General features: G+C 38.9%; 4 pseudogenes; all 4 read right to left on the bottom strand.

Annotated features, from left to right (window-relative positions):
• Positions 1-915: 915 nt before the first annotated feature.
• Positions 916-1,029, bottom strand: LOC140169919 (5S ribosomal RNA; annotated as a pseudogene).
• A 2,569-nt stretch (positions 1,030-3,598) lies between these two features.
• Positions 3,599-3,712, bottom strand: LOC140169913 (5S ribosomal RNA; annotated as a pseudogene).
• A 2,568-nt stretch (positions 3,713-6,280) lies between these two features.
• On the bottom strand, positions 6,281-6,394 carry LOC140169906 (5S ribosomal RNA; annotated as a pseudogene).
• A 3,255-nt stretch (positions 6,395-9,649) lies between these two features.
• LOC140169900 (5S ribosomal RNA) lies at positions 9,650-9,763 on the bottom strand (annotated as a pseudogene).
• Positions 9,764-11,287: the final 1,524 nt, after the last annotated feature.

The raw sequence follows: 11,287 nt of genomic DNA, 5'->3' as shown, positions 1-11,287 counted from the left end.
TTTTTTAATTACCGTACGGTAGGGCCTACTTGTCCTGTTCAACTTCTAGCAAGAGTTTTGAAGAAACTGGGATTTTACCGTGTCATCTATTTGCGCTTTTATTTTACCAAAGAAACTGTGTCTTATTGCTCTATTTTGTGAAAAGGAGGAATTTCTACTTGGAAATGCCTGAGATCTTAAGCACCCGCTCTCACTGTCACGTCTTTCTACCACGCCGTAGGTCTACTCCGTAAAAATAGTAAGTTTCAGTAGGATAATTTGTTGATTTGTTTTTAATTGGTAAAATTGCAAATTAACACAAATTTTCAGCTGGCAAAACCGCTCGGCCGTATGGCATTTTCCATATACTCGGTTAGTTTTGTGGGGTTCATTATCGAACCCCAAAGATTTTGGCTTGTATTTATATTATTTATTAACATAGGCCTATTTGTTTGTGATATTTCAAACGTTTTAAAATTTCAAAATACTCCCGTTCAATTGCACGGTTGACGATGGAAATTTACTGAATTTAGAGAATGCACGGCGCATACCACCTGGTTGGTCGCCAATCCATCTAGCAGCTGACCATGTCAGTGGCGTGGCCAGCAATTTTTCAGACGGTGGGCGAAGTGGGGGGGGCAACTTTCGAAGGGGGCAAACTTTGACGAAAATACAAAAGCCTAAAAATCTCAAATATCTGGGCGGCCACTATCCCACGCAGGCTGGGGGGCTTCTCAACAATGATGTTGGTGCTATGTGGTGGCCCTCTGTTAGCCATTAATCATGCCGGTGTGCTCCAGAAGCTTCCAGAAACTTCAATAAAAAAAAACTCATATTCTGAATAAAGCTGCTTTGTAGATCGAAAAATTACATCACAGGAGTAGAGGAAACAAACTTCAACACGAGTAAAAAATAAAAAGAAGGATTAGAATGCAAAGTCTACAGCACCCGGTATTCCCAGGCGGTCTCCCATTATTAACCGGGTCCTACGTTGCTTAACTTCGGTGATCGGACGAGAACCGGTGTATTCGACGTGGTATGGCCGTAGACATCTGAAGCTGCGATTTAAGCTTACTCATAGCTTAGCATTGACTTGGTTGGTTGCTCACCTTTTCCCCAATCGTTTCTATATTAATCGTGCAATAATTTATTTCTCCTCATGAAACTTACGACTATAAACTCTAATCAAATTGTGCATTGTTCTAATAACATCCCAGTCTTTTCATTTTTAGGAACTATAATAAATCACGGGTTGCACGTCCGGTCAGCGTAAGTTTACAAATTCAGTGCCACTTTTACAAGGTAAACTGGTCGTCTTTGGCAAGATGCAGCCGATTTACTACCGGTAACCGAGTCATATAATACTAGTACCACTAGCAAGTCAACTCGCTGATAGATGTATACAGTGTATAGGCTTATTCGGCACTTCGGTACCATTTGTCTCGAGCTATCTTCAGTAGATAGCAAAATTAACATAAGATTACATCAAAAATCAGCCGGCTGATCTTGCGCGCGTCTACTAGATGTGTAGGTCTATTGATCATTGATGAAGTAGTGCATTGCTCACATTGATTGTAGGCCTATGCGTGATATGTTATTTGATGTCTAAAATAAACTTGTTAATTAACCATTTACTACTACTAGTACTACTAATAAAAACGGGAATAAAATGCAGTAGACAAAATATTATATTATAGAATGTCCCACCGTAACATTTGTAGCTGTTCCCCCTGGTAAGTTGTGTGTTTCTTGTCAGGGAGAGCTCATACATATACCTCTGCGAACTCAGTGCACACAAGAAATGTCTTAATGCAGATAGGTGTTGTCAACATGCTTTATACTGTTCCACTTCTGCAAGGATAATCTATTCTAGCGTTCTACTTTAATTATATTAATCCAACTGAAGTGTACTGGAAGATGAGCAATAACAAAGCCTCAATTGATGTGAATATTTTAATGTCAACAAAGTACCCTTTATGATAAGAGTGGTGCCCACAGAATAAAAATGTGCAACTTGTCAGGGGGACAGCTACTTACCAAAAGTGGGTTAACCAAGAGTTTCCCTTGTGTGGAAGGCAAATATTGAATTACAGATACATACATGAATGAATGAACGAATGAATGATAGAATGAATGAATGAATGATAACCATATAATCAAATAAATCGATCTAAAATAAAATAAAATAAAATTAAATTAAATTAAATTAAATTAAATTAAATTAAATTAAATTAAATTAAATTAAATTAAATTAAATTAAACTTAAAGAAGTTAAAATTCAAACAACATTTTGCAACTCATAACACCAACACCCCATTGAAATAGGGCCTACACACAAACAAAGAAATAAACAAACAAACAAAAGTCGTCATTTTACATTTTGGAGAAGCACAGATTAATGTCAACATGGGATACGGTTTTTTTTTTGCACCTGAATAGCATTGCAGGACGTGAGCCATCATCAAGCACGTCGATGTCAGGGCGCGGTATGCGCGTGAAAAAATGGTTTAAGTTTACGCGTACGCATTACACACGCGATACGCATATCATTGACAATATTGTCGCCTGACAACAAATCAAAACAATCGCGGACAGCAGTTTGTTGATACGTATTTTCTAATTACGGTACTTGTCCTGTTCAACTTCTAGCAAGAGTTTTGAAGAAACTGAGATTTTTCCGTGTCATCTATTTACGTTTTTATTTTACCAAAGAAACTGTGTCTTATTGCTCTATTTTGTGAAAAGGAGGAATTTCTACTTGGAAATGCCTGAGATCTTAAGCACCCGCTCTCACTGTCAGTCTTTCTACCACGCCGAAGGTCTACACCATAAAAATAGTAAGTTTCAGTAGTATAATTTGTTGATTTGTTTTTAATCGGTAAAATTGCAAATTGACACAGATTTTCAGTTGTGAATAATGCTCATTTATTCATTCAAAACGTTGTTGGTCGCAGGCGGCGAGTGGCATGATGGTCGGAGAGAGCTGGCAAAACCGCTCGGTCGTATGGCATTTTCCATATACTCGGTTAGTTTTGTGGGGTTCATTATCGAGCCCCAAAGGTTTTGGCTTGTAGGCCTATTTATATTATTTATTAACATAGGCCTATTTGTTTGTGACATTTCAAGCGTTTTAAAATTTCAAAATACTCCCATTCAATTGCACGGTTGACGATGGAAATTTACTGAATTTAGAGAATGCACGGCGCATACCACCTGGTTGGTCGCCCATCCATATAGCAGCTGACCATGTCAGTGGCGTGGCCAGCAATTTTTCAGAGGGTGGGCGAAGTGGGGGGGGGGGGCAACTTTCGAAGGGGGCAAACTTTGACGAAAATACAAAAGCCTAAAAAATCAAATATCTGGGCGGCCATCATCCCACGCAGGCAGGGGCTTCTCACAGAGGGGGGGCTTTGGCTACGCCACTGATGTTGGTGCTATGTGGTGGCCCTCTGTTAGCCATTAATCATGCCGGTGTGCTCCAGAAGCTTCCAGAAACTTAAATAAAAAAAAAACTCCTATTCTGAATAAAGCTGCTTTGTAGATCGAAAAATTACATCACAGGAGTAGAGGAAACAAACTTCAACACGAGTAAAAAATAAAAAGAAGGATTAGAATGCAAAGTCTACAGCACCCGGTATTCCCAGGCGGTCTCCCATTATTAACCGGGTCCTACGTTGCTTAACTTCGGTGATCGGACGAGAACCGGTGTATTCGACGTGGTATGGCCGTAGACATCTGAAGCTGCGATTTAAGCTTACTCATAGCTTAGCATTGACTTGGTTGGTTGCTCACCTTTCCCCAATCGTTTCTATATTAATCGTGCAATAATTTATTTCTCCTCATGAAACTTACGACTATAAACTCTAATCAAATTGTGCATTGTTCTAATAACATCCCAGTCTTTTCATTTTAGGAACTATAATAAATCACGGGTTGCACGTCCGGTCAGCGTAAGTTTACAAATTCAGTGCCACTTTTACAAGGTAAACTGGTCGTCTTTGGCAAGATGCAGCCGATTTACTACCGGTAACCGAGTCATATAATACTAGTACCACTAGCAAGTCAACTCGCTGATAGATGTATACAGTGTATAGGCTTATTCGGCACTTCGGTACCATTTGTCTCGAGCTATCTTCAGTAGATAGCAAAAATTAACATAAGATTACATCAAAAATCAGCCGGCTGATCTTGCGCGCGTCTACTAGATGTGTAGGTCTATTGATCATTGATGAAGTAGTGCATTGCTCACATTGATTGTAGGCCTATGCGTGATATAATATGTTATTTGATGTCTAAAATAAACTTGTTAATTAACCATTTACTACTACTAGTACTACTAATAAAAACGGGAATAAAATGCAGTAGACAAAATATTATATTATAGAATGTCCCACCGTAACATTTGTAGCTGTTCCCCCTGGAAAGTTGTGTGTTTCTTGTCAGGGAGAGCTCATACATATACCTCTGCGAACTCAGTGCACACAAGAAATGTCTTAATGCAGATAGGTGTTGTCAACATGTTTTATACTGTTCCACTTCTGCAAGGATAATCTATTCTAGCGTTCTACTTTAATTATATTAATCCAACTGAAGTGTACTGGAAGATGAGCAATAACAAAGCCTCAATTGATGTGAATATTTTAATGTCAACAAAGTACCCTTTATGATAAGAGTGGTGCCCACAGGGCCAAAAATGTGCAACTTGTCAGGGGGACAGCTACTTACCAAAAGTGGGTTAACCAAGAGTTTCCCTTGTGTGGAAGGCAAATATTGAATTACAGATACATACATGAATGAATGAACGAATGAATGATAGAATGAATGAATGAATGATAACCATATAATCAAATAAATCGATCTAAAAAAAATAAAATAAAATAAAATAAAATTAAATTAAATTAAATTAAATTAAATTAAATTAAATTAAATTAAATTAAATTAAATTAAACTTAAAGAAGTTAAAATTCAAACAACATTTTGCAACTCATAACACCAACACCCCATTGAAATAGGGCCTACACACAAACAAAGAAATAAACAAACAAACAAAAGTCGTCATTTTACATTTTGGAGAAGCACAGATTAATGTCAACATGGGATACGGTTTTTTTTTTTCACCTGAATAGCATTGCAGGACGTGAGCCATCATCAAGCACGTCGATGTCAGGGCGCGGTATGCGCGTGAAAAAATGGTTTAAGTTTACGCGTACGCATTACACACGCGATACGCATATCATTGACAATATTGTCGCCTGACAACAAATCAAAACAATCGCGGACAGCAGTTTGTTGATACGTATTTTTAATTACGGTACTTGTCCTGTTCAACTTCTAGCAAGAGTTTTGAAGAAACTGAGATTTTTCCGTGTCATCTATTTACGTTTTTATTTTACCAAAGAAACTGTGTCTTATTGCTCTATTTTGTGAAAAGGAGGAATTTCTACTTGGAAATGCCTGAGATCTTAAGCACCCGCTCTCACTGTCAGTCTTTCTACCACGCCGAAGGTCTACACCATAAAAATAGTAAGTTTCAGTAGTATAATTTGTTGATTTGTTTTTAATCGGTAAAATTGCAAATTGACACAGATTTTCAGTTGTGAATAATGCTCATTTATTCATTCAAAACGTTGTTGGTCGCAGGCGGCGAGTGGCATGATGGTCGGAGAGAGCTGGCAAAACCGCTCGGTCGTATGGCATTTTCCATATACTCGGTTAGTTTTGTGGGGTTCATTATCGAGCCCCAAAGGTTTTGGCTTGTAGGCCTATTTATATTATTTATTAACATAGGCATATTTGTTTGTGACATTTCAAGCGTTTTAAAATTTCAAAATACTCCCATTCAATTGCACGGTTGACGATGGAAATTTACTGAATTTAGAGAATGCACGGCGCATACCACCTGGTTGGTCGCCCATCCATATAGCAGCTGACCATGTCAGTGGCGTGGCCAGCAATTTTTCAGAGGGTGGGCGAAGTGGGGGGCAACTTTCGAAGGGGGCAAACTTTGACGAAAATACAAAAGCCTAAAATCTCAAATATCTGGGCGGCCATCATCCCACGCAGGCAGGGGCTTCTCACAGAGGGGGGGCTTTGGCTACGCCACTGATGTTGGTGCTATGTGGTGGCCCTCTGTTAGCCATTAATCATGCCGGTGTGCTCCAGAAGCTTCCAGAAACTTCAATAAAAAAAAAACTCCTATTCTGAATAAAGCTGCTTTGTAGATCGAAAAATTACATCACAGGAGTAGAGGAAACAAACTTCAACACGAGTAAAAAATAAAAAAGAAGGATTAGAATGCAAAAGTCTACAGCACCCGGTATTCCCAGGCGGTCTCCCATTATTAACCGGGTCCTACGTTGCTTAACTTCGGTGATCGGACGAGAACCGGTGTATTCGACGTGGTATGGCCGTAGACATCTGAAGCTGCGATTTAAGCTTACTCATAGCTTAGCATTGACTTGGTTGGTTGCTCACCTTTCCCCAATCGTTTCTATATTAATCGTGCAATAATTTATTTCTCCTCATGAAACTTACGACTATAAACTCTAATCAAATTGTGCATTGTTCTAATAACATCCCAGTCTTTTCATTTTTAGGAACTATAATAAATCACGGGTTGCACGTCCGGTCAGCGTAAGTTTACAAATTCAGTGCCACTTTTACAAGGTAAACTGGTCGTCTTTGGCAAGATGCAGCCGATTTACTACCGGTAACCGAGTCATATAATACTAGTACCACTAGCAATTCAACTCGCTGATAGATGTATACAGTGTATAGGCTTATTCGGCACTTCGGTACCATTTGTCTCGAGCTATCTTCAGTAGATAGCAAAAATTAACATAAGATTACATCAAAAATCAGCCGGCTGATCTTGCGCGCGTCTACTAGATGTGTAGGTCTATTGATCATTGATGAAGTAGTGCATTGCTCACATTGATTGTAGGCCTATGCGTGATATAATATGTTATTTGATGTCTAAAATAAACTTGTTAATTAACCATTTACTACTACTAGTACTACTAATAAAACACGGGAATAAAATGCAGTAGACAAAATATTATATTATAGAATGTCCCACCGTAACATTTGTAGCTGTTCCCCTGGTAAGTTGTGTGTTTCTTGTCAGGGAGAGCTCATACATATACCTCTGCGAACTCAGTGCACACAAGAAATGTCTTAATGCAGATAGGTGTTGTCAACATGCTTTATACTGTTCCACTTCTGCAAGGATAATCTATTCTAGCGTTCTACTTTAATTATATTAATCCAACTGAAGTGTACTGGAAGATGAGCAATAACAAAGCCTCAATTGATGTGAATATTTTAATCTTACTATAAATAGGCAAATGTTGTATCTATCTATGTATGAAGATCGAAAGGCTCCGTCAGTTTGGATCCAAATGACGCCAAATTCATACGGGAGATCGAGGAATATATGAGAAATGGACTGGTCTTTATTTGGTTGAAAACGGTTAAGAATTGGCTGCAAAAACAGTGAAAATATGGGTAAAAACGGGTTTTTTGTTATGAAAATCGGTTGACAGCTTACGCGTCACTGCAGCTGGCCGGCATCGCGTCGGCGCCGCGTGCGTAGTGCGCACTACGCCAATGCGCGAGTAAACGGCGCAGAGCCACGCGACTTGCGAGCCAGAGACCAGTGGACATGATAATACGGAAAGAAGGAAAAAAAAAGGACAAAAAGGTACATCGACGGGTCACGGGATTGTGATAACGGGTGAACACGTCCACAGAGACTGAGAGGACGTAATAAATACGGGGAAAGATGTTAAATAAAAAAATAAATAAATAACATGGAAACGGAAAATCACAAGCTAAGCAGAAGAAACTAAAAAGGAAAATGTAAGAAGAGACAGATTTAGATAAATAAAATGTACATTTTCAAATAATTCTACCTGTTCAGTAATTCTTCCTGTTACTACGCTCCCATTTAGGCCTACTCATCTAGCGGGGACACGCGCGAAGCGCGGGTATCCCGCTAGTGTCAACAAAGTACCCTTTATGATAAGAGTGGTGCCCACAGGGCCAAAAATGTGCAACTTGTCAGGGGGGACAGCTACTTACCAAAAGTGGGTTAACCAAGAGTTTCCCTTGTGTGGAAGGCAAATATTGAATTACAGATACATACATGAATGAATGAACGAATGAATGATAGAATGAATGAATGAATGATAACCATATAATCAAATAAATCGATCTAAAATAAAATAAAATAAAATAAAATTAAATTAAATTAAATTAAATTAAATTAAATTAAATTAAATTAAATTAAATTAAATTAAATTAAACTTAAAGAAGTTAAAATTCAAACAACATTTTGCAACTCATAACACCAACACCCCATTGAAATAGGGCCTACACACAAACAAAGAAATAAACAAACAAACAAAAGTCGTCATTTTACATTTTGGAGAAGCACAGATTAATGTCAACATGGGATACGGTTTTTGTTTGCACCTGAATAGCATTGCAGGACGTGAGCCATCATCAAGCACGTCGATGTCAGGGCGCGGTATGCGCGTGAAAAAATGGTTTAAGTTTACGCGTACGCATTACACACGCGATACGCATATCATTGACAATATTGTCGCCTGACAACAAATCAAAACAATCGCGGACAGCAGTTTGTTGATACGTATTTTTAATTACGGTACTTGTCCTGTTCAACTTCTAGCAAGAGTTTTGAAGAAACTGAGATTTTTTTTTTTTTTTTATTTACGTTTTTATTTTACCAAAGAAACTGTGTCTTATTGCTCTATTTTGTGAAAAGGAGGAATTTCTACTTGGAAATGCCTGAGATCTTAAGCACCCGCTCTCACTGTCAGTCTTTCTACCACGCCGAAGGTCTACACCATAACAATAGTAAGTTTCAGTAGTATAATTTGTTGATTTGTTTTTAATCGGTAAAATTGCAAATTGACACAGATTTTCAGTTGTGAATAATGCTCATTTATTCATTCAAAACGTTGTTGGTCGCAGGCGGCGAGTGGCATGATGGTCGGAGAGAGCTGGCAAAACCGCTCGGTCGTATGGCATTTTCCATATACTCGGTTAGTTTTGTGGGGTTCATTATCGAGCCCCAAAGGTTTTGGCTTGTAGGCCTATTTATATTATTTATTAACATAGGCCTATTTGTTTGTGACATTTCAAGCGTTTTTAAAATTTCAAAATACTCCCATTCAATTGCACGGTTGACGATGGAAATTTACTGAATTTAGAGAATGCACGGCGCATACCACCTGGTTGGTCGCCCATCCATATAGCAGCTGCCCATGTCAGTGGCGTGGCCAGCAATTTTTCAGAGGGTGGGCGAAGTGGGGGGGGGGGGGCAACTTTCGAAGGGGGCAAACTTTGACGAAAATACAAAAGCCTAAAAATCTCAAATATCTGGGCGGCCATCATCCCACGCAGGCAGGGGGCTTCTCACAGAGGGGGGGGGGGCTTTGGCTACGCCACTGATGTTGGTGCTATGTGGTGGCCCTCTGTTAGCCATTAATCATGCCGGTGTGCTCCAGAAGCTTCCAGAAACTTCAATAAAAAAAACTCATATTCTGAATAAAGCTGCTTTGTAGATCGAAAAATTACATCACAGGAGTAGAGGAAACAAACTTCAACACGAGTAAAAAATAAAAAAGAAGGATTAGAATGCAAAAGTCTACAGCACCCGGTATTCCCAGGCGGTCTCCCATTATTAACCGGGTCCTACGTTGCTTAACTTCGGTGATCGGACGAGAACCGGTGTATTCGACGTGGTATGGCCGTAGACATCTGAAGCTGCGATTTAAGCTTACTCATAGCTTAGCATTGACTTGGTTGGTTGCTCACCTTTCCCCAATCGTTTCTATATTAATCGTGCAATAATTTATTTCTCCTCATGAAACTTACGACTATAAACTCTAATCAAATTGTGCATTGTTCTAATAACATCCCAGTCTTTTCATTTTTAGGAACTATAATAAATCACGGGTTGCACGTCCGGTCAGCGTAAGTTTACAAATTCAGTGCCACTTTTACAAGGTAAACTGGTCGTCTTTGGCAAGATGCAGCCGATTTACTACCGGTAACCGAGTCATATAATACTAGTACCACTAGCAATTCAACTCGCTGATAGATGTATACAGTGTATAGGCTTATTCGGCACTTCGGTACCATTTGTCTCGAGCTATCTTCAGTAGATAGCAAAAATTAACATAAGATTACATCAAAAATCAGCCGGCTGATCTTGCGCGCGTCTACTAGATGTGTAGGTCTATTGATCATTGATGAAGTAGTGCATTGCTCACATTGATTGTAGGCCTATGCGTGATATAATATGTTATTTGATGTCTAAAATAAACTTGTTAATTAACCATTTACTACTACTAGTACTACTAATAAAAACGGGAATAAAATGCAGTAGACAAAATATTATATTATAGAATGTCCCACCGTAACATTTGTAGCTGTTCCCCTGGTAAGTTGTGTGTTTCTTGTCAGGGAGAGCTCATACATATACCTCTGCGAACTCAGTGCACACAAGAAATGTCTTAATGCAGATAGGTGTTGTCAACATGCTTTATACTGTTCCACTTCTGCAAGGATAATCTATTCTAGCGTTCTACTTTAATTATATTAATCCAACTGAAGTGTACTGGAAGATGAGCAATAACAAAGCCTCAATTGATGTGAATATTTTAATCTTACTATAAATAGGCAAATGTTGTATCTATCTATGTATGAAGATCGAAAGGCTCCGTCAGTTTGGATCCAAATGACGCCAAATTCATACGGGAGATCGAGGAATATATGAGAAATGGACTGGTCTTTATTTGGTTGAAAACGGTTAAGAATTGGCTGCAAAAACAGTGAAAATATGGGTAAAAACGGGTTTTTTGTTATGAAAATCGGTTGACAGCTTACGCGTCACTGCAGCTGGCCGGCATCGCGTCGGCGCCGCGTGCGTAGTGCGCACTACGCCAATGCGCGAGTAAACGGCGCAGAGCCACGCGACTTGCGAGCCAGAGACCAGTGGACATGATAATACGGAAAGAAGGAAAAATAAAGGACAAAAAGGTACATCGACGGGTCACGGGATTGTGATAACGGGTGAACACGTCCACAGAGACTGAGAGGACGTAATAAATACGGGGGAAAGATGTTAAATAAAAAAATAAATAAATAACATGGAAACGGAAAATCACAAGCTAAGCAGAAGAAACTAAAAAGGAAAATGTAAGAAGAGACAGATTTAGATAAATAAAATGTACATTTTCAAATAATTCTACCTGTTCAGTAATTCTTCCTGTTACTA

The sequence above is a fragment of the Amphiura filiformis genome, chromosome 1, assembly GCF_039555335.1.
Source record: "Amphiura filiformis chromosome 1, Afil_fr2py, whole genome shotgun sequence".
In the NCBI taxonomy this organism is placed as follows: Eukaryota; Metazoa; Echinodermata; class Ophiuroidea; order Amphilepidida; family Amphiuridae; genus Amphiura; species Amphiura filiformis.
Note: the sequence above shows the minus strand (reverse complement) of the source record. Positions and strands in the feature narration are given on the sequence as shown.